Consider the following 22,979-nt stretch of genomic DNA (forward strand, 5'->3'; position numbering starts at 1 on the left):
TAACGCCTCTGCGATAATGTACTTAAGAAGGGGAAAACAGAAAAAAAAGAGAGAAGATGTGAAGAAGCTGAGTGGGGGCAGAGGTGCAGAGGGGGAGGCGCAGGCCTCATGGGCCTTGCAGGCCTCACCCTCTGGCCTCTCACCAGGCAGCCGACTGGGCCTGACTCGGTCCGGCCTGGCTGCAAGAAGTGGAAAGGAGATGAGAAGTGAGTAAGATGTAAAAATGATCCGGAGAGGCATCTGCCAGCCTGTTGTGAGGAACGGCTGCAGATGCCAAGGTCAGTTCAGAAGGAGGGGGAGGAGTAATGCTGCTCCTGGCCAAGATTCCCCTGCAGCCTGTGGTGATGACCATGGTGGAGCAGGTTGTCCCCCTGCAGCCCATGGAGTCTACGGAGGAGCAGAGATCCACTTGGAGCCCGTGAAGGACCCCATACCGGGGGAGGTGGATGCCTGAAGGCGGCTGTGGCCTGTGGAGGGCCTGCTGGGACAGCTGTTCTGGAGAGACTGCACCCCATGGAAGAGATGACCCACACCAGAGCAGTTTCACGAAGGACTGTGGCGTAGGGGTGGGACCCCACGCTGGAGCAGGGGAGGAATGTGAGGAGTTCTTCCCCCGACCATGAAGCAGCGGCATGAAACAACATGTGATGAACTGACCGCGACCCCCATTCCCTCTTCCCCCCTGTGCTGCTCAGGAGGGGAAGGTAGTAGAGATAATGTTAAACTTGGGAAGAGGGAGGGGTGGATGGAGGTTATCTTGTTCTCTGTCTCATAGAATCATAGAATCATAGAATCACATGGTTGGATGGGACCTATAAGATCATCTAGTCCAACCGTCTTCCCACTACCATTTTGCACATTTAAATACCAAATTTACCTCAGTAATCAACTCACAAATATGGATAACATAATTTTGATTTCCTTTAGACTTTAGGGGTGAAAGTTCAGGGGAAGCACTTCCTTACTGCTGGGAGTGAGTTATTATAATGGCAAGGAGAAAAAAAGAACGGAATATGAGAGAAAAGTTCAGAAAAATATGTAGATATATTTCAGATAAATGGGGAGGAAAAGAAGAGTTTAAAAGCCTAGAGGTTTTACTGATGTTTTGAAGCCTGTATCCTTTTAGTTAGGAAGATCCACTTACTCTTGTAGTATTGAAGGGACAAGTTCTGGATATCACTGGATGGTGTGAAAATCAGTATACAGCCCCTTTGCTTCCATTTTTGTGATAAAGACACAGAACAAAATTTTGGTGTTGTATAACTAATGAGGATGCAATAGGGTCTACCTTAGATAAATGGGGTTTTCACAAAAAGTTAGATATTGCTGTTGTGTGTGAGACTAACTATACAAAAGAAGTGAAGAGGAGACTATTGTAGGTGAGGCAATGAGAGATCAGCAGAAAAGACACTTATGCCTCTACAATAAACAGGTTTCTTCCTCCCTTGGCGTGTCCTCCCAGACAGTCTCTAAGCCAAGTAACTGGCAAGGAGCATTCACTACAGATGGATCAGCAGTAGCTGATGTAATACCGTACAGCTGAATCCATCTGGCATGTAAGTGTTCGATACGGTGTTTGTTAGCTGCTTAGCAGATTTTTTCCCTTCTCTGAATAAAAGCAGGGGAAGGGTTTTTCATGTCCACTAGCCATATTCTATAAACTTTCGTTGTAGCTGAGGGTGTTTGAGCAAACTGCTCCCATGCTGCTTCATCTCCCCTCACCCTACTGCTTCTGAGTCACTTTCAGATGCTCTTGAACATTATCTCCACTGTAAATGGATGGCAGATTGTTTGGGCTGTGATTAAATTAGGCAGGCACAGGTGGCATCACCTATTGTAAGTTTGTCAATTTTTATGTCGACTGCAGCAGCTGCCCTTCTTTATCTTTTAATAACTCAGCAAAGAGGGGAAGGAAAGGATGCTGAGCCCACGAGGAGAATTACATGAAAAAAGTGCCACTGGTTTTAGAGGGTCAGGATGTTACCCATGCCATTGCTCAGCAACAGCTATCTTTCTCCTTTGGTCTCCATGAGGAGCTTTTGGAATGAAAGCACATTAAATCAGCAGCAGGGAAGAAATGCTCTATGGTGTTTGCTTTGACCTTTAATTTAGATTTGGTTAATGACCAAGGAACATTTACAGATCTCTATAACACAGTGTGCTGTTTTAGGGAAGACACACTTGCTTAGACACCATATTATCCAGCAGTTTGGAAGCAAGAATTCTTAGATTTCAGCACTACTTTAGTTAACACAGAAATGAATTATCTCCAGTTCCTACTCTAGTATTTTCATAGCATCATATCAATATATCCTGCACCATATTTCTGAAATTTTGGTCATATTAGTTCTTTTTTAAATAGTCAGTATTCTAGCTTCATTAATTGTTAAACCTTGCTACTATTTATAAACATGAAACCAGGTACTATAAGACTATAAAAGGTGTAATAATATGTATATTTTGTAAAATTTGTCTTAATGACATAGTGTAGGTAAATGAGCCTCCATAGCAGGACTCTCACTATTCAGTAATGTTCTCAGTCTTTACAGTTGTTTACCACTGAGTTCTTTTCTGTTCCTGCCAAAATCATACCATTTTAATTCTAGATTACCTTAACAAATCACATAGATTTCAGTTCCATTTCTACTTCCCAGCAGCAATAACATGTTTGGCTCCCTTTTGACCCTCACATATATTCATTTTGCAAAAGATGCAATGTATATGCTTTTTAAAATTCAGACTCAAGTTTGATACAGTAATGTGAGCCAACAGTACTGCACAGCACCATAATTCATAGACTAACTTACTACTTAGTAATTAATTACTACAAAATGCTTGGAAACCTTCTTAGAAGCTTTCAGCATTGCAAATAAGAGATGCTGCAGAATTGAGGACAGACTTACGTGTCTCAGATATCATCTGTTTCTTCCAATTAGACCAGCTGGCTTCATAAAAGATGTTAACTATTTTTTTTGAAAGGGACTAGAATTATAACTTTTTTCTTAGTACTTTTGGAACAAGGCTTTACCCCGGCAGCTAGATTGGGGCAATACGGAAAGCATCAATTAAAAAGAAATTTCAAATTTTCTACTGTAAACAGGAATAAAGAATATTGGCAAGGAACCGGTCGCAGAAAACCAGAAAATACATTCACAATAAGACTCATAGGAACAACTGATCAAAGTAAAACTCACCAGCAGAGGAAATATAGATATGAACTTATTGGGAGGTACACTCCTGTGTTCAGGGCCAGACAGGAATTCTAGAAAATATAGAAAGAACTTAGAAGATTAATCTGAACTCTACCACAATCAGATTGTGGTGGTTGTATTGATGAGGATGATATCCACCTTTGGAGAGAGCTGCAAGGGAATTTTGATGAATTCAGCAGGCAAATGTGGGAGGAAACTGCATCCAGGTAAATACCATTTGGCTTGCTCATTCAGAACCTGGTTCTAAATGTGTTTTAGTTACAACAGGGAAATACTATCGATGGTCTCTTCAAATTGATTTTGAAGCATTTTTCCATCCTAAGTATTTGATTATATTTTATTATAACATTATGATGTCATAGTCGTACTTTCACATTGCATTGCTCTGTATCTTTCCAGGAAACATATGAGAAATTAACTTTGTAGACATCAAGTTACTTGTAATCAGTTCAATCATTTAAAGACCATTAGTATTTAGAAACATTTGGCACAGTAGATGACTGGCCTGGCTTTTGCCTTAAATCAACATCTGCATCCAGAGTGCAGAGCCACTGTTCATAACATCTGTCCATATCACCTGCTCTCTACCACCTTTCTCAGAAAGTTTGCTAGATTAGGTTGATATCCTGGCTGCACTATCCCTCTGGTTTCAATAGAAATAGACAGAGGTCAGTCCACACAGTTCCTAGTTCACTCAATATCACACAAACGTAAGACTGCAGCTGCTACTAGGTGTGTTAATCACTGCCCTGAGAGAGCCTTCCCAGAATCAAAATGTTAGAGACTTTTCCAACCTGGAATATGAAAATGCACACAAAAATCCAGAGATCAGGAGACACTCCTGCCCAACTTGGTGTGGTCTGCAAACTTACTGAGGGAGCACTCAATCCACTTATCCAGATCACTGATAAAGATATTGAACAACACTGGCCCCAATACTGGTTCCCCAAACTGGGGAAAACCAATTGTTACCAGTCGCCAACTGAATTTAACTCCGTTCACCACAACTGTCTGGGCTCGCCCATCCAGTTAGTTTTTTACCCTGTCTAAGCCACCAGCTTCTCTAGGAGAATGCTGTGGGAGACAGTGCCAAAGGCTTTACTAAAGTCTAGTTAAACAATATCCACAGCCTTTCCCTCATCCGCTAGGTGGGTCACCTGGTCATAGAAGGAAATCTGGTTGGTCAAGCAGGACCTGCCTTTCATGAACCCATGCTGGCTGGGCCTGATCCCAGAGGTACCAGGGCATCAGGTTTTATTCCAATGTAGACTGAATATAAACATGTATACCTGGAAAGCTGTTGCAAAATAAAATTATCCTCTGGACAGCTATAACTAAATATAATATATGCAGGTGGTCCTTGCCTATTTTTTTCTGAAAGCAGGAACAAACAGAAAAATCACCAAAACTAACACTGACTACAATTATAGGCACAAACTGGAACTATGTGCTCTGTGATTGGTGATCTCGGGTTGATTTTGAGTTTATTTCACTTCTGTTTCTCAGCTCAGCCATTTTTAATTTCTACCTGTTACCAACAATACTGAGAGTTTTGTTTGACTTTTTCTGTCAGCAAAGCTCTTTTAAAGTCCTAATTAAGGCAAAAGAAATGATTAAGCACTGTGGTTGAAGGAGGGAGAAAGACAAAGTCCACTAGGGAATCAACACCGAAGCTTACAGATTCCGGTTCCCCATTCGACATTTCTCTCACCTGATAGCCTCAATTTGTGCTATTCCCCTATATATTTCATTCTCTCACTTGTTTTCCTCTCTGCTGACATCCATTCATTACAATGTTTTTTAAGCTGTGATGTATCATCACACAGGTATGTGTTTCATTGGTACTATTTATATGACTGGTATTTGGAAGCTTTTGGACTGCACTTTAAAAGTCCTAAAGTTAACTAGGTTCCCTAGCTCTCCAGGATTTATATGTACTTTCCTATTCCCACAAAAGGCTTCAGCAGTCATTTGGAAAAAACTCATGCAATTTTTCAAGGTCTACTTTGATCCAGTTTCTTGCCTTGTTAGTATTGATCAATGCTCCTACTCTGGTGTCACTTTTTTATTTGTACACCTTTTTTAACATTCCTTCCTCTTGCTCATCTCATCAATACAAAATGTGAACAAGATTGGGCTTGGCACTAACTGCAATCGCACTCCATTTGTCATCCTACTCTTGCACAGCTTGGATTTATTCAACTTACTTTTTGGCCCCTTAACTATGCCAATATTGAATTCAGCTGGGAATCTGCCATTAGATTTGTGCTTACTAGTTCTGTATATTTATCATTTTTCCTTTTCTATGCACTGAATCCTTTGGAAGAGCAAGAATATTTTTATATTCTGAGTTTCTCCACCTTGAGACCTGCATTAGCACATTTTTAAAGACATTAACTGCGACCTTAAAGGAAGGCATTGTCCCTGCAAAGAAAATAAGATCTGCCCAGCAATGTTTCTAGTGAAGCACTCAGACAACTGTGTAAGGACATATCCTGTAAGGTTGGGAGTAGACAGGACCATGACAGGATCATCTCTACTACAAACCAATTCCAGAACAGTAATCAAACAGTAGCAAAGACCTGCAGCTTGTATTGGTTCAGACACACTACTACCCCAATATACTTCTGTGCTGATGGTGGACTACATATAAGTAGAGACAGGCCAAACAACACTGGCTTTCTCTGTGCTTATTAATGTAGAGGAGCCAGTAAGAAAAATATGGATGCTGACCACACAATTTATTTCATCATCTGAAGTGACATGCATCAGTAATATACATTCTGTTGTTTACTTGACCATTTAGAGCCTCTGGCAATTATAACAGCTCTGTAACACAGCTTTTTCATTCTTGTTGAGAGCTGCAGCTTAGCAACCTACTCACATGTTTGTCTGGACATTGTTGATATGAAAATTTCTGGTTTATTTCACTGAGGAAAAAAAAATGACATGCAAATTTTGGAAAGCTGAAAAATACCTCTTGATCTAAAGATTTCTGAAACCATCAAATGAGTCAAAGATGTACATGTGAACTGTAACAGCAAAATAAAATTTGCTTAAAGTGCATTTTAAAGAGGCACAGCATTTTCACCCATATTCCACAGATCCAAGAATATTTTGCAATGTTACATCCTTTATTCCAAGAAATGTATAATATTAAGCATACAATATCATAGACAGAACATAGTAGACTGAGAGGAGTTGAAGTCAGAAGAAGCTTTAAGTAGAAGAGGTCCTTCCAGTACCTAAAGGGGGCCTGCAGGAAAGCTGGGGAGGAACTTTTGACAAGTGCATATAGTGACAGGACAAGAGGTAATGGCTTAAACTGAAAGAGGGTAGGTTTAGATCAGACATAAGGAAGAAATTCTTTACTGTGAGGGTGGAGAGGCACTGGAACAGGTTGCCCAGAGAAGTTGTTGATGCCCCATCCCTGGAAGTGTTCCAGGCCAGGTTGGATGGGGCTTTGAGTGACCCAGTCTAGCAGAAGATGTTGGGGTGGTCTTTAAGGTCCCTTCCAACCCAAACCAATCTATGATTCTATAAAGATGTACATCCAGATATATTTCTATTTATGAGACCCTGAAATAGTGATCTTACTACAAACCCATAAGGCTTTAATGAGATAGAAGGGATATCTTACTTAAATTAAATAATTAATAATAATCTTACTTAATTAAATGAAAGCTATCTGCAAGTACTGACAGAGATCCATCACTCCTTGGGCAAGGTGTTGTACATATACGTTACATATATGAAGGTTACATATATGAACAAAGGAAAAATCCTTAATCTCAGAATTTAAATCACATAAATACAGTGAGATGGAAGCCAATCATCACCTTACAATTCCCATTTTACACCTGTAGTTTGAAGGCCCAGAGCAGTTACTTGGTGCCTGAAGCTCTACAGCAAGTCTGAGGTAGTGTGAAAAATTGAGCTCACATATCAAAGGCATAAACCTTCTACTTTGCCCATCAAATCTGAAGCAGGAGAAGCTGTAGCCTCAGCACTTTCAGTCTGACTTCCTTGAGTTTCTTGCACTGACTGCATACAGCTCTTATTTATTTAACTGTCCAATGGCACCAGTTCAATAAATGAACAGAAACAGATGGAGAATCACACCAGCTCAGCTCAATGTATCTCATTCAAGTAATGAAGCAATTATTTCCTGGAATACAGATTCAGCTAACCCCTCTCAGTCCCCTCCCATCGGCAGATACACCACCAGCACACGCATTTATAATATACTTCCCTCCATTTTACATTATGTTAAAAGTAGTAAAAAACTGAGCAAATACATGATATAGTTGCTGTGAAATTACATTATGAATAATTGAAGTGAAAGCTTTTTTTCCACTGCAATCCATCAAAGTTTTTTCTCTTCTTCGATATAGATTGAATTAGAAAAGAAAAAAAAAAATTGGAATGGGGGATACTTCTGGCATAGGATTTTAACACTAAAGCAGATTAGTGGCAAATCTCCAGCAGAGGGCTATAAAAGTCTTACTCAGGGGTTTCCTCTTGATAAGTTGTCTGCAATATAAAAAGAGGGTTTTTTTTTTTTTCAGTAGAACTTTGAGCCACAGCATAAATTCCCTTGCAGTGCCCGCAGGCAAAAAGCACAGGATGATAATTTCCACACACGCTCCCTGCATGATAATATATTATGTAAGAAAGAAGTCAGTGGAAAATAGAAATAATCTTGTAAGATCTAAGCTAGCCTGTTAATACAGTAACATTCCCAGGGAAAGAGTGTTGGGGCATCAAAGACATTTAAAATCCAAAATTGGCAATGAGAATACTGGTACAGGACTTAGCTGCAGGTTTAGCCTTCCAAATCTTAAATCTCTAGTCAAAGCCAACAGGCTACCTGCTTTTCATTTGAGAGAGAAAAATATCTTCAGAGGGTGATTCATCCAGTGCAGAGATAGAGGTCTAAGATTGGGACCTCCTTTGCGGATGCCTTCCTCTACTCTTTCAAGGAGAACTGGATGTCAGTCTGTTGATCTGGTAACTTCAAGCACAAGAGTTCCTATCCCATAAATTAGATTGAATTGACACTCCACAATTTTGCCATATCAGCTGGCAGTGTTTCAAAATAGAGATGTTTTTATTTTTTTACCAACATTTTTCCTACATTATTGAAGTAGCAACCTGTATGCCTCTTTCCCTTTGATGCTCCTCACTTTTTTCTCGTGACTGCATTACTGGCAGAAAAAAATTGAGTCTACAGCTCAAAGGAGATTATTGGCCATAACAAGAACAATAAGATGAAAGAAAATAGTTTTGTACATTGTGCTTAACATTTATATTGTCTCCTCACTAGCAAAGCCCACCCTCTGGGCTTCTTACCACATAACTCATTTAAAATCCTGTTAAGCAGAATGTTTAAAAGCACGTGTATCTTCAGACGGACCCTACAAAGTTATCTTTTGGAATACAGTGATGGGTAAAGAATAAGCGCTCGTGATGGATAAAGTGGAAGATGTAACTAAAATGATGATATCCAACTTTTGGAAGAAGTAATTTCTAGAGACATTGAGCTAGAACAGCAAGAAGAAAAATTGTAACTTATTTTTAAGTTGAAGTTTGGAAAAGCCATGGCCATAAAACATTATTTCCGTCCATAACAGGTTATTTTACCTTTTGAGCCAGGCAATCTTTCTGCTCTGGCGTTCCAGAAAGTGAGAGTAACAGACTCCAATGCACTCTGCCAGCCTCTAAGAAACTTCTCAGAAAACTTCCTATTGAGAGACTGCCAGTGTGAAGGTCACTGCACTGTAAATCCAAAAGCCATAGGATGTCTGGCAGGCTTCTGGGTTTTTTTCCCAGCAATAACCACTTTATTTTCATAAAAAGGGATACTTGTCTTAAATAAGTATGAATTTCAGCACTTCTGCTCACAATAGATGGTTCAACCCAGGCCCATCACAGATGTAAGCTGTATTGCTAAGTAACACAGAAAAGCCTCTGGCTTACCATCTGTCTCTTTTCTTTTGAGTCCCCTCTGTCTGTTTATCAGATCTGCCACTGAGGCATAAAAAAAATCATTAGATGTCACAGTAGTTGGCTATTATGAGAGAAAAGACATGTGCTCAAGTTGCTTGTGTGTAGGCTGTAAAACCCTTCTAAGATAAAGTCTAGGACCGTACTCTTACATTGATCTAGGAAGGTGGCTAGAGGGAAGCCATTCTCAGAAAATAATAACAGTCAAGAAATGAAAAAGCTACATTGAATCATTCAGTCCATTACTCCGAAAGCACAGGATTGGTCATAGAATACATTTAGGTCGTGTCTTGTCTGAAGGGTCACCAAGGTTGACACTTTCTTCCCAGGGCTCAGAAAGATGAAGGAAGTATCTCAGCTTAACAAGTTACTAGGCTAGGTGAGTCACAGCAACTGTCCGTGTGTGTCCTATTAGTCAGACTATCACAAGCTAATTCAATTTAGCTTCAGTCCAATTATGTCAGATTAGCTATGAGCTAAAAACATCCACAGACAGTTAAGGTGCCTCAGGTGATGTGTGATATTTTGACAGTGGATCCAGGCCCTCACAAGACTATTCTCTGGATTACACTGACAGCTGGATTTTCCTGATTATCTTTTATTTTCTTACTCTTACTTGTTTTACAAGGTAAGTTTAAATAGATGATTGGGAAGGTTTACAAATTGTCTCTTGAACAGAATCAAATCAGCCCTAGCCATTAGTTTTACTAATAGACTATTACACTGCTAGGTTTCAGCCTGGGATCTCATTCTTTTCTACTGGGTGTACTAATTAATGGAGGGTCATCTTAAAACTGGAGAATTTCCACACAGACTTAACTCCTCTCCCAACAGAAGGAGCAGCAAAAAAAAAAAAAAAGACATGGGCATCTCTAAATGTAGGCATGCTTTTAGTGACTGTATTAAGTATATTAATTCATTCTCAAATATAAACAGATCATTATTATCATTTGGTAGTGTTTACATGGGTTAAAATTCTTCTCTCTTTCTAGATATGTATTGCAAAACATCACAAGTAAAGAAAAAAAAAAGGTGTTTTCTGATAAATTTAGAAGTATGTTTTTTTTATTGGACCCAGATGCTTTCTGGGAAAATTATTTCCATTTAAAATAATGTTTTTCTACAGGAAGTATTTTTTTTTCTGCTGAAGTACTGAATGCCATAAACATTTCTCATATTTTTTCTAGGAAATATTGTAAATTCTTAAAGATTACAGTATTATTGTTATTATTGAATGTTAGTTATCATGGTTATTACTTTTCTGTCTTTATAAAAAATCTCTTAAACTGAGAGTTCAGTAAATAATTTCATTTCAATAATAATTTAATAAAAATATTGTCAAACTACAAAGAACAAAAATGGGTTCTGAAAAACAAAATACTTTGTTCCTGGTTTTCTTTTTTCTCTCAGAAGGCAGCAGTTCATCAGAACAAGAAAAAACTGTCAATAGGATGCAATACAGTGTTAGTAGATTCCTCTTGAGACGAAATCTTCACTGTATTCAGTGCGTAGTCAAATAAATCTGTCAAAACATGAATAAATGGATGGTAAAATGAGTAAAAACTCAATACAAAAAAAAGTTCTAGAAGATTCTGCAAGCATTTAACAACTAGGCGTCTATATGATGACAGACAGTTTAATAATTTAGAAGGTAAGATAAAGGTTCAAGCTCCATCTATCACGTTATTTATTTTACTGGGTTTTTTTTCTTTTTTTTTTTTTTATATAGAAGCCATCTGCTGTTCCTAGAAGGTTATTAAAATACTGTACCAGTACCAGTACATATGAGCAGATCAGGCTTAGCAGAAGAAAGGCTATAAGCCAGAATCTGAGACCTATGTGTAACTTTTGGAGGACGGAAGTGTGTAACGTAATAATCATGGGGCATATGCAATATATTCTTCAGGTTTTTAAAAGGAAGATTCATCAAGTGCACTAATATCCCACCAGTAGTACTACTAGTAGGAAGAAAAAAAAAGCAACAGTATCTTTTCAGACTGTAAATTCCTCTTCTGTGTATTGCTTTGAAAGACTTAAAAAATATATATTTTACTTCCCTTCCCCTTTGTTAATTTGAAATATTTGCAACAAGATCTTCTCAAAATGGAGATATTCTCTAACAGTATTTAATTTGGAGGTAATTTTGACATTCAAATCATGAGCTTTTTCAAAAGAAAACCATAGATGGAATGGATCCATAGGAAGGAGCTTACTGGCACCTGGACAGCAAAGCATCAGATGAATGCAAGTGATGGGCTACAGTTATTGACATCATTCAAATCCTCCACACTGTACTGATGAGGTAATAAATAAAACTGCGCTGGAGAGTCTCATCCCCATGGCCTTAAATCAGCTTTTACTACAGCACTCTGAAACTTTTGTCATCAGAACTTCATTGTTATTCCATCTCTTTTGGTGTCTCAGCACCATCTAACAGGGTCTGAACCAATGCGCATATAGCCCAGTAAACTACATCACTTGTGCAGCACCTGATGTTTCATTAAGCCCCCAGAGCAGGTAGTTGTGAAGTAATCCCTCTCTCATCTGCTGGTCTCAGCCTGCTATGTAAAATCAGTAGATGATTGATTCATCACACCAAGCATGAGATGATTATTCTCTTCCAGCAGTATTTTTTTTTTTGCTTGAAATGTTCTGTTTGATGTTAAATATCTTTGTTAACAATACAGAAATATATCTCCCTCTCAAATCTCTGTAAATATTTTCTTTCACTACACCATAGAGTAATTAGTTCTACCATTTAACAGTGACTTTTGTGAAATGTTCCTTTCACCAAATTCAAACCTGCCACCTTTAAAATTCATTGATTGTCTCTTTATTATAGTGTTACGTAGCGTAATTGGGAAGTTTGTTGCCATTTCCCGATTGTAAATATTTTTATTAAGCTCCCAATCACTAAACCGCATGCAAAGGTAGCAAAGGTCAATTTTATCTTTCCTTTTCAGGAAGGAGGGTTTCTATGACCAGCATAATTTTCATTGCCATGAGATGGGTGCCTTCTAACCTTCTGGTCTTTTTCTGAAGGGTGGCTAGAAGTGAGCTTAGTAGCTCAGAAGAGGCTGTGTCACTTAATTTGTATAATGCATTACAATAATGTAATATTATCTTCTGTCCTGTTTGTCATGGATGTAACACCTCTGTATCCTCTTGGGGACAATATCAATTGAACAGTGAACTGCCTCTAGTGGTGCCCAGGGGTCTTTATTGACCCTGGGCAGTTAACTGGCTGTTAACTTCATGAGGTCTTCTGTCATTAGCAGTCCCTTTTCACCCTGTATAACTTACGCTTATTACCATCAAACTTAATTTGATATTGAGAAATACAGATTGGAGAAAATACATCCAGATTTCTTCTCGGTCTTATTTGGATTTAAGTACCATGAGTAATTTCTTTTCTCATCTGCAGGTTTTAGTGGCCTGCTGTTCACTCTAATTTCTATGTCATCTTGTAGGAAAACTGTTCATTTTGTGGGTATGTGGCATGATGAAATACATTTCAACAAATAAATGAATTTCATAAAGGAATTTGCATACATTCTCTTGTTCCATCTGTTTTTTTGATATGATAAATATGTATCCTCTGAGACTTTATTCTTAGCCCACAGTGCTTTCCAGGCAACTTATGCACATTTTCTAAGGAACTTGTTTCATTCTCATTTCTCTAGCTTTAGTAGCTATTTTATCAACAGTTGATTTGCTACACAGACACAAATAAACACACATGGTGGAACTGCAAATTCAACAATCAAAGGAAAACAGTAGTGTCTTCTGTAATCCAGGTTTCATACGAAACTGTGCTGATTGCCCACTGTGCTGCCTTCCTTGGAGATCTGTCAAATCAGTAACGTGTCCAAGTGATGACAAGTAAATGTTGTTTCATACTCATCGGTCCTAACTCAAAAAGCCTGGTCCAACGGCCAATTAAATCAGTGCGGAAACACTCATTAATTTCAGCACATGTTGAATCAGTATCTCCAGTTAAACTGTTTAATATTTTAAGCTCTTTTAGAGTATAAGTATACTGCTATAGCAAAACCGAATCATCAATAAGACTTTCCAAGTATAGAGCATTTAATCCAAATACTGAGTGCTATATTTTGACACTGAGATAATAAAAGCTGACCATTCTTGGCAGTAATAGCAGGATGCATTTTGCAGAACTAAGCTCTTGATTCTGTAAACAGATTTCTCTGTGAATGCCACAGTCCCAGAGTTACACAAGGGAGCTTGAGTTAGATCAGGTATAGAAAGCATCATAAATATTCTAGACTGGTAGTAAGAATAATCACTTGGAAAGGGAAATCTTCCTTTCAGTGTTGGTACACAAGCAGAGAAGGAATCTCTGGTCCTCTCTACCCAAAATGCACAATATCCCTGTATTAAGTGAAACAGATCATGCATATCTTTTAAGACGTTTGATCCAGCTGGCCCACCTCAAAGCGTAGATAATTCATCTGTGTAACAAAATAAATTGTTAGATCTGTAGACACTTGTTTACCAGTTGGGTGCTTGATTTAACTGGTTAAGTGTTTTTCAGATTGAGACATTCTGAATTGTCAGAATGTTATGACATAAAAACCTCACTGGAAAAAAACTTCTAATACATCTGGGGAGTTCCCTACACCTAGAAGTTCTTACTCGACAGTTGTCTTCCTGACATTATATCTCATCATAGCCTCACTGCACTTTTTGAGAGCTCAGCACCATAATTATGATGAATTGCTGAATATTTTGAAGGACTGCATGCCTACTCTACTCTTCCTCTTCAAAATAATGTTTTCTACATAAAATGTGATAAAAACGATTTGTCATATTAGAGAAAAAAAAGAATGCTAGAGTTCTTTGGTTTTGCAGTCCTCTATATGTTACATTAAAATGAAATATTATTTAAAGTTCACATGATTTAAAGCTCTATAAGTTTAAAACAAATGAAACAAAGAAGCAGAAACAACATTTTGCGTCATGTAGCAAACAGCAGAAACAAATAGCATGCAGCACCATTTTTGCCATCCCCCCAAGAAACAGATCAATAATAAAAATGTGCTTCATTTTTATGAATAGCTATTGCTGTAATTTATTTGGATATAAAATCCATATTTCAGTCAGGCAATGGGGCAAAGGCACTTCTTATGGACAGCATACAAACTTGGTGAGGTAATCTGGGTCTGATCATGGGAAGCTATTTTTATGTTCATGAACTCTAATATGGACCATACCTTTTCTTCACCTAGTATTTCTTAAGGGAGTCATCAATGCTAACACTAAAAGGAAGGTAGATTAGCAATAATTCTGATCAATATTTCTCCGAGGTACTCAGTGAACAGCAGAGGCCTAAGGCTCCTAGAAAACCAAAATTCAATAACCCATTGCTTTATTCTGTCCTGAGATACTTTCATGCTTTTTCCATCTCTTTCCTCCTCTTCCTCTGCTACTTTTTTTTTTTTTTCCTGTGGTGATTCATTTATAATCTCTTTTATTCTCAAAAGTTATATCAGCCTTCTGGCAATCAACATGTTACATAGATTTTTATAAGTTTTAAAAAATCCATATTTTATAAGCCTGGAAGTACTGCATGTTATTAGTGAGACAGAAACACAGATGAGATCTTTAAATTCTAATTGATAAAAAATGTTTCAATATAATGCTGGTCATAATCTTTCCCTGTGCTTCCTTCTTGAGATTAAGAAAAAAGGCTAACACCATTAACGCTACTTTTATATTCCGTATCTGTAGTTAAATAGCTGCAGAGAGATTATTAAAATAATTATTCAAGCTGACCATGAGAGCCACAAAGCTGACAGTTCTGTAGTTATTTTATTGTTTGTGCCAGCACTTCATTATGTTTCTTAGGAAATAATAATATTTCTTATAAACAAACTCCACCCTGGGAGGCCTGGCCACCTCTGGCATCCTATAAGACTATCTAAAGTCACAGCAGATGTTGTTGCACTAAGTTTAAAACAATCAAACAATTTTTCTGAATGCAATTACACATTTGGTTTCAGAGCAAGAGGCAACTACTGAGAATAGCTAACATAAAACTTTCCCAATGTGTATGTTCTTCTGTCTTTGGCAGTGTGAACATTTCTTACACACCTTTCAGAAGACCCTGGCGTTTACCACCATTGGAAACAGGATGACGGATTAAAGGGATAGCAGTCTGAATAGTTATACACTTACACCTCTATTCTTTTTTTTTTTTTTTTTAGTCCCAAAGCTCAGTATCTTCCAAATCTAGATCCAAATATTGTTTCTGTCTCGGTATTTTCCTGACCAAGGCTGCTCAGCATAAAGTGCTGTCGTAGCAGTCTTAAATACCATAACAATTTTGTCAGAAGTTCAGATGCAGGAGTTGTGATTCTGAAAATATAACCTGTAAGGGATCACAACGGAAAAGTCTGCAGACAGAATTCAATATCACTATTTCTCAATTCTTCAGAAACATAATTTAAGAGTTTTCTTCTACTTTCTTGATAAAATATCTTTTTATTAGTGCCAACTAACTCTTTATTTCAGTTGAATTCATTATCATATGGTTATTTACTGTTTACTTTTTTTTATTGATTGGTTAAACTCTATAAGCCGTAACTTTTCATTTCATACAATAAAATCTTTCACAGGAACTCCTCACTTTTCACAGATGTTTTATGTTTCTTCTGCTTTTAAAGCCAACTTTATTAAGCCCATTATGAAAAAGCAAATCAAATTAGTTAGTGAAATCAATAAACAATTTTCATTTGCTGAAAGCTAGCTATTCAGTCAAAGGATAACGCAATACTTGAATGTTAATTTTGTGAAAGAACTGTCATTTTCCTTTTCAAACTGAATGAAAAAAAAAAATCAACAACTAGTGTTTGCCTTGGTAATATTTAGATTCCTCTTCTCTTCACTAAGGGATTTCCACAAAATTTTCAAGCTCTGCAATTTTTTTTTGAGGTAGGGATTATCTATACATTCTATGTTGCTATACAGTTGCCAGTAAATATGTCACCACTTGCCAGGGGTCCTAGAAACAGCACAGTACCTATTTAAATGGTACATGAGGAGTTTAAAACTGATTCTACAGTCATTCTAAGCTTGTCTACGCACCATGAGGTGTTGAAAGGATACTCTCCAACCTTTACTTTTCCCTATATCATCACTTACTAGGTGCTTTTTCACACCACTCCACCCGACTTCTGCGCCAGCAAGAAAAACTGTACAACTGGAGGGAAAGTTGGAGCTGGATCCTGAAAATGAATTATTCTTAGAGTATAAGGATGGGGTTAGTTTACAACAGATCAGTTTCTCATTTGACTCACCACATGGCCATAAAAGAGTTTCTCTGGTCTAGTATACTTTAGAAATTCAATAGAGAAAAGAGTGTACCTTGCCCAAATCTGTAAGATTTTCTAATATTTTCTATGGAACAGCACTGACTACATCCAAATCAATTGCTGGGAATATATAAATAGATGGTTCTATGTACGCATTAATATTTATCTTTCCATGTTCAGGTCCACAATCAATACCGATGCTCTTTGACAACATCTCATCTTAATTCCTTGTATTGACACTGTCTATTTGCAGTCTCCTGCCTGGCTCTACTTGCTTAAAGCCAGGAGGGATGTCAGGCAGTCAAGCATCAGGGGAGAAGTGTCATGCAAGAAGCAGTGATTCAATTGCCTTCATGTACTCAGATCTGCAAACTTACCCTTTAACTCCAGCACGGAATGCAGTTCAGCCCTTCTTTCAAGAGTTTGTGAGGACATCTTAAGGACTGAAAGAACTTCACATTTTTTGCCACATGCTTTTAGTTTTTTTTTTACTGTTTAAACTTTTTATTTGACAGATCTAATAAGATAGTGTCCTCTAAAGTTTTGAGCAATTCTTTCACTTGTTGCTTGCTGGCTTTTCCCATGATTAGGAAATATTTTTCTTGCTAAAGTACGCTAGGAAACAATTTGTCAAATGATTAATGAACAGTTATAAACCTGATCAGCCCCATTTGGAAAACCCAGGGACTCAAAATAAGTAGTGGGCTTTCATTAGTGAGATAACACCACTTAATTGCAGACGACTTTTCAGAAAAGTTTGCATAGGTAGCATGCATATTCAGGCCTTGGAAGACAACAAAGCTTCACAGAGGATCAAGTTAGCAAATTACACTATAGAATTAACAGAAAGAGCTAAGCCCGCGTCTTCACAAACTTTTTTCTTTGCACTAATCTATGGAGCTTTTTTCCTCCTGTTAAGTCTTAGGATTCCTCTTTTTACAGATAGTAAAATCATGAGCTCTAATCAGCAAATTAACATGACCTCCCTATTGTCTGTTTTATGTAGTGTACAATCTCTCCCTAATGCAGGAAATCCTTTATTTCACTCCATTCAATTACTGTTTTGTGCCTAAAGTGCATCCTTTGTAATTTGGTTTGAATGCTAAAAATAACTTGCTGAAGCAGTATGGTTTGAAATAATCAGGGAAGTCAGGAATTAGGGATTTCAGAGTCTTGATCTTTGCTCTGCCATTGACTCACCAGGACTCATTTCCTCTCTCAGCCACCCGTACCTCTAAAACACGCGGGCACTGTTTTGCTATCTCATGTGAGTGTTTTGAAAAATATCAGCTAATATGCACACAGCATTTTGAAGACCAAAAGAACTGAACATTTACTATTAGATAGCAGGAATTTGTTTTGATTTGGTTTTAATTTGACCTTTACTTTCATTCAGTACATATGAAGTTAAACTGTCATAAATAGTTTACATCTATCCACTCTTGTGATTTTGGAAATCATTATCTGGTCTTGGGTTGTGATCTAAAGCTAATTGAGACCTATAGAGAAATTATTACTGACAAAAAAAAAAAAACACTATGGATGGATCAGACTCTCAGAGAGTCAACATAACTGTCCTTTGAAATTATTCTTGTAAAGTAATATTATCCACCCATTCCTGCACAGCCTTCCTGTCCTCAGCATGGGAAGTCTGTATACTACCGAGACAAAAGCCAGCACTAACCAGTGTGAAATTTTAATCCTGAAAGGAAAAAAAAAAATCAGAACTAATAAAGCAACCAAACCCCATGGGGATGGAAACTACAGAAAAAAAAATTCACCACTCAAAAAAAAAAAATATATAAGTACAATTAATTGTAAAATATCAAATTTTAAGCCACAGTTTTCTGATCTTTTCAAATTTAAAGAGAATTTCTGGAAAGGTAAGATGGAAAATAAGTTATCATGGGATAGATATGCACAGAGAAGAAATTTAAAAGATTTGGAGGAAAAAATTTCTATCGATGGACTGTGTGAAATCTTTTTTCTAAAGCACACTTCATACACATCTCCTAATAAATTTGCTTCTTTTATTTCCACCTTATATTCTCTTGTAAAAGTCTTCTCACTGTTCTTGTATTTTCTATCAGCTTTATTTCCAATTAAGGCACAGTATTTGGCAAGAAGATCACAATTATTAAATAATTCCTATGTAGAAGTTTCTTCTTTAAATGAAAAAGGAGCAAAGAGTTTCGTTACTTTGAATATTCTGGTTACTTAGATAAGTATTTCTGTATTGACAAAGACTGATTGCTTTCCATTGCATTATAGAGTGTTAAGATCTTTTATATTCCCTAGCTTCACTGAATTGTGAACCTCTTGGCTGTGTTTTGCCAGGGCAATTTCTATGCAGTTGGTTTGTCTTAATCAGACGAGGCACTTTGCCATTCACCATTTGCACTCATTTTTCTATTACATTATGCATCTCCAAAGACAAAAATACGCTCTTCAAAAATGCAATAAACTGTGGTTCTCCAGATGTGACAGATCCAATTCAGATTAGGCAGAACTGAAGAGTTAGTTTATTGTTACATACTTTACACAAGAAGAGATTTAGAAAATTAAATAGATTACATCTTTAAATATGGCAAGGAAATACTACATAAGACTGGCAAAAAGCACAAACATACAATAGCTAGATGAAAACCAGTATTTTTTCTGACATCACTATTCTGTGTGGGGGTTGTGGGGAGAGGAGGAAAACAAATCCACCCCTGATATGACCTCTTAACTTCAGTGGTGCTTCCCAGGGCTCAGGAAGGCATTTCTGAAAGCCCTGTAGCTGCAGGCAGCCCTGATACAGCCACACAGATGCTAAAAGGAGTCCATGCAGATGGTACAAAACTCACAGCAAGGCCAAAGCCAGATTTAAACTGGACAAGGCAGGTGCAACTCCTACAGAGGGTATTAGGCGAAATGCAGCAGCAGTGTGGGGAGGGAGGAAATTGCTCTTGCATTTATTTTGCTGTGGAATTCGGCCCAGAAGTTAATGGGGAAGCAGTACCTGTCCAAATCTGCTCTAAAAACTCCACAAGATGTTCACAGAAAACCAACCTTACTTGATACAGAAATTTATTAATACTGCTGCTGTTCAGTGGTCACCTTCCAGATCAGGGTTTTGCTTAAGTCAAGGGGAGTTAGACCAGTCACAGCAGATATTGGTCCTATTTAATTTTATTTCATGCTATTATTTCATATAAGCTTGTGAACCCTTTGGGGTTTTGGCCTTGAAATGTCTGTCATGGTCAATACAGGGCCTGAAAGGAAAGGGGAAAGCAACAAGAATCATCCCACCATCTGTCAGTACAAATAATTTTCCCAGCAAAGTGTCGATTTGGTATATTCTCTAAACAAAATCTACTTCTAAGTAATCTAAAATGTTGTGAACAGATATGCTTATTAGCACTTGTCATATTTTATATAGAAAATACTGCAACAATTTCTTCTTGCACACTGATAAAGCACTTGCAAAGAAGTCTGAAAATGTAGTACAAATTTGTGTCTTACAAAAAGAAGTCATACTTCAGTTGCGTAATTTCTTTGGAAATATCCATGGCCTCAAAGAGAGAATCTGCACTGGATATAGAAAGCATAGGATCATTTGCCTTTGCTGGTAGACCTCCTGTTAGCAAACTATAGATCTCTCTCTTCTGTACTCACTATATTAGAAAGTCAGAAATCAGATGTATGACTGTAATATGTGAGAAAATTGTGCTGAAATTGTTTAAATAGTGTGATCTGGTACAGGAGTACTGTATAAATGGGATTAAATTCTTAACTGTATTAGCTAAATGGCCATGACCAGGAATAAGAGAGTACAAGATTAATTTTCTGTCTGAATGTTCAGAAATTATGTTCGACCAGTTCTGTCTTAACAGAATTCAGCTGTCTCTACTTTTTCCTTCTTTAGTCAAATTCACGTCCTATAGTTTTAAAGCTGTAGTCCTTTTTTAGGTGCATGTCCAGGTCACCTTGCACCCTGGAAGTCTCCAGATGTCTTTATCTTCACTAGAGAGTTGATTTAGAATAATGATAGTTTATCTTTGATGCAGCAGAGCAACTACTGTAGATATCACCAGTCCATATCTCTACGCTGCACCTTGAGACCCACCTCCTCAAGACCACTCATGCTGTCCATACAGACAGTAAGACTAGAAATCAGTAGTTAGATACGTCTGATACTTAAACCTCTGTGCTTCTCAATGCACCCCCAATGCCTTAGGAAGCTGCTAAATGATTTAGATCTTGCCTGACAAACTTGAATAGGTAATCTGCAGTCTGCTCAGGAGGCAACAACTTTGTCAGAAGACAGATGAGCTATGGATTTTAAAATCACAGCTTCAGATGCTCACCTGAGTTCATCTGCACAGATATAAGTGAACTGTGATCACAGGAACTGTGTTGCACAACCCAAATCCGAATAAATCTCATGTGAAATAAAGGCATTTCTCTTTCAAGTGGACTGAAATGACATGCTTGTTTATTTTGTCCTTCATATCGCTAAGTACCAGAAAGAAAAAATTTTCTCAAAAGTATTACCTTAATTTTACCATTTCCCAACAACTTTACACATTTTAATTAATTTCTTTTCCAGATCTATGACTGAGAGCTAAGTTTAGCCAATAAAAAAGATCTAATGTCTATGAAAAAAACTTTTACTGAATTTCATCAAGACTAAGATTCTTGGGCAGAGTTGATTATTCCATCAGTTATACGTTCAGCTACATAACTGTGGAGTTCTATTTTGCTTTCCTTTTTCTTTTTTTTTTTTAAAGACACATGCCTCTGAAGGAGACACCATTGATCCTGAAATGGTTGCATTTTGTTCTGGATATTTCGTGTTCAGGAAAACAGTAGAGAACAGCTACACAGTAACGATCTTCACATTTTCCAGCATGAGCACACAAAAAACTAGGATAATTTACTGTTGTCTATTCAGAGGACTGTGACAGTATTTTATCGTCTAATTGCTGTACACAACAACAGCACGATAGCCCTTGTAACTGGCCTGCAAACTCTTTAGAAGTTCTCCCTGTACTATGTGCTTCAGTAGCTTCCAGAACCTAATCAGAACACTAATAATTCCCATATCTATATAAAAGAAGTTATGCCAGCAAAGCTTTGCCATTTCAGGGCATGACAAAGTCACATCACCAGTTGACTTTTGTGCCAGAAAATTATTTTCTAGGCACACTATGCTTATAGAGAAATTATAACAAATTACCTTGGGTTATTCAAATATGTGGTGCAAAAAAAAAAACAAACCCAAAACCAAGCAAACAAATGAAAATTCCAGAACTATCTGCAACTGTGGTACAAATAAACAAGTTAAGACCTGTTTTCAATCCAGGGGTCAAAAGGCATTGAACAATTCACATACACATTCTTTAATCTGCCCTCCTCCTCCCTGAATAGGATGATCATATCCAGATTGCCTATCATGAGCGGTTTTTAGTATTTGCTCACATCATTTGCAAACATCATCTACTAATTACTACTTGGCTTAAACAGGATGTAAACAGAAAACTGAACAGCCTGGACAATTACGGGTTATTGCTTGAGCCATACTTTATTTACTAGTATAGGTATATTTAGTGACTCTATTTCTGGTACATGTACTTTGCCAAACAGCCTGGCCAGCTTAGCTACAGGGATCAGTACCCTATCCTGGAGATGACACCTGAGGATAGCCATCCTATTGGTCCTTATGTATGCTTAGTAAATATGTTTATTTAGGATTAAATGGTACTTTTGTGTGCGTGTGTGTGTGATCAAAACAAAATTTATAGCTCATCTGCTTTGTCATCCTCTGTTTTTAGTGTCTCTGTTTACTACTCAAAGTATCAGAGAGGTCATAGACAGACAGATTCATGGTTTTGTTTTAGTGTCAGATGGTTTTGTAGTATTGCCACTAATGCATTTTGACCTCAAGCAAGGAAGTTAGTGCCTAACTTTTGCTCAACAAAAAGAAAGAAAAAAAAAAAAAGGGAACAGATAGCTGATGAATTAATTTTAATTTAACTAATTCACATAGAATTGTGCTTGTGGTAATTCAGAAAATAGTCACCTCAGATTAATATTTATTATACAATTAGAAACATAAACTAGCTTTTTTTTGGCATAGCCTATTAATCTAAATAGTTTCTTCTAAGTTAAGCCACATTTTACATGGACATTTTAATTTAAGGATAATTTTTGGGGCACTGTTTACATTTAGCAAAATTTAGCTACAATAATTTGTTAAGTTAGTAAGCATTTTAAATGAACTTGGTATTTCCTGTTTGATTGCAGCTGAGACATTGCAGATACCCATGTGTCATGCGCTTGTTTTGGTCAGGAGATCTTCAGGCTCTCTCTGGATAGACAGCTGCACTCACGGCTCTGTGTAATTTGGCATCTGAAACACGAAGATATAAGCCACGGCTTG

The sequence above is a fragment of the Chlamydotis macqueenii genome, chromosome 4, assembly GCF_036417535.1.
Source record: "Chlamydotis macqueenii isolate bChlMac1 chromosome 4, bChlMac1.mat, whole genome shotgun sequence".
Classification (NCBI taxonomy): Eukaryota; Metazoa; Chordata; class Aves; order Otidiformes; family Otididae; genus Chlamydotis; species Chlamydotis macqueenii.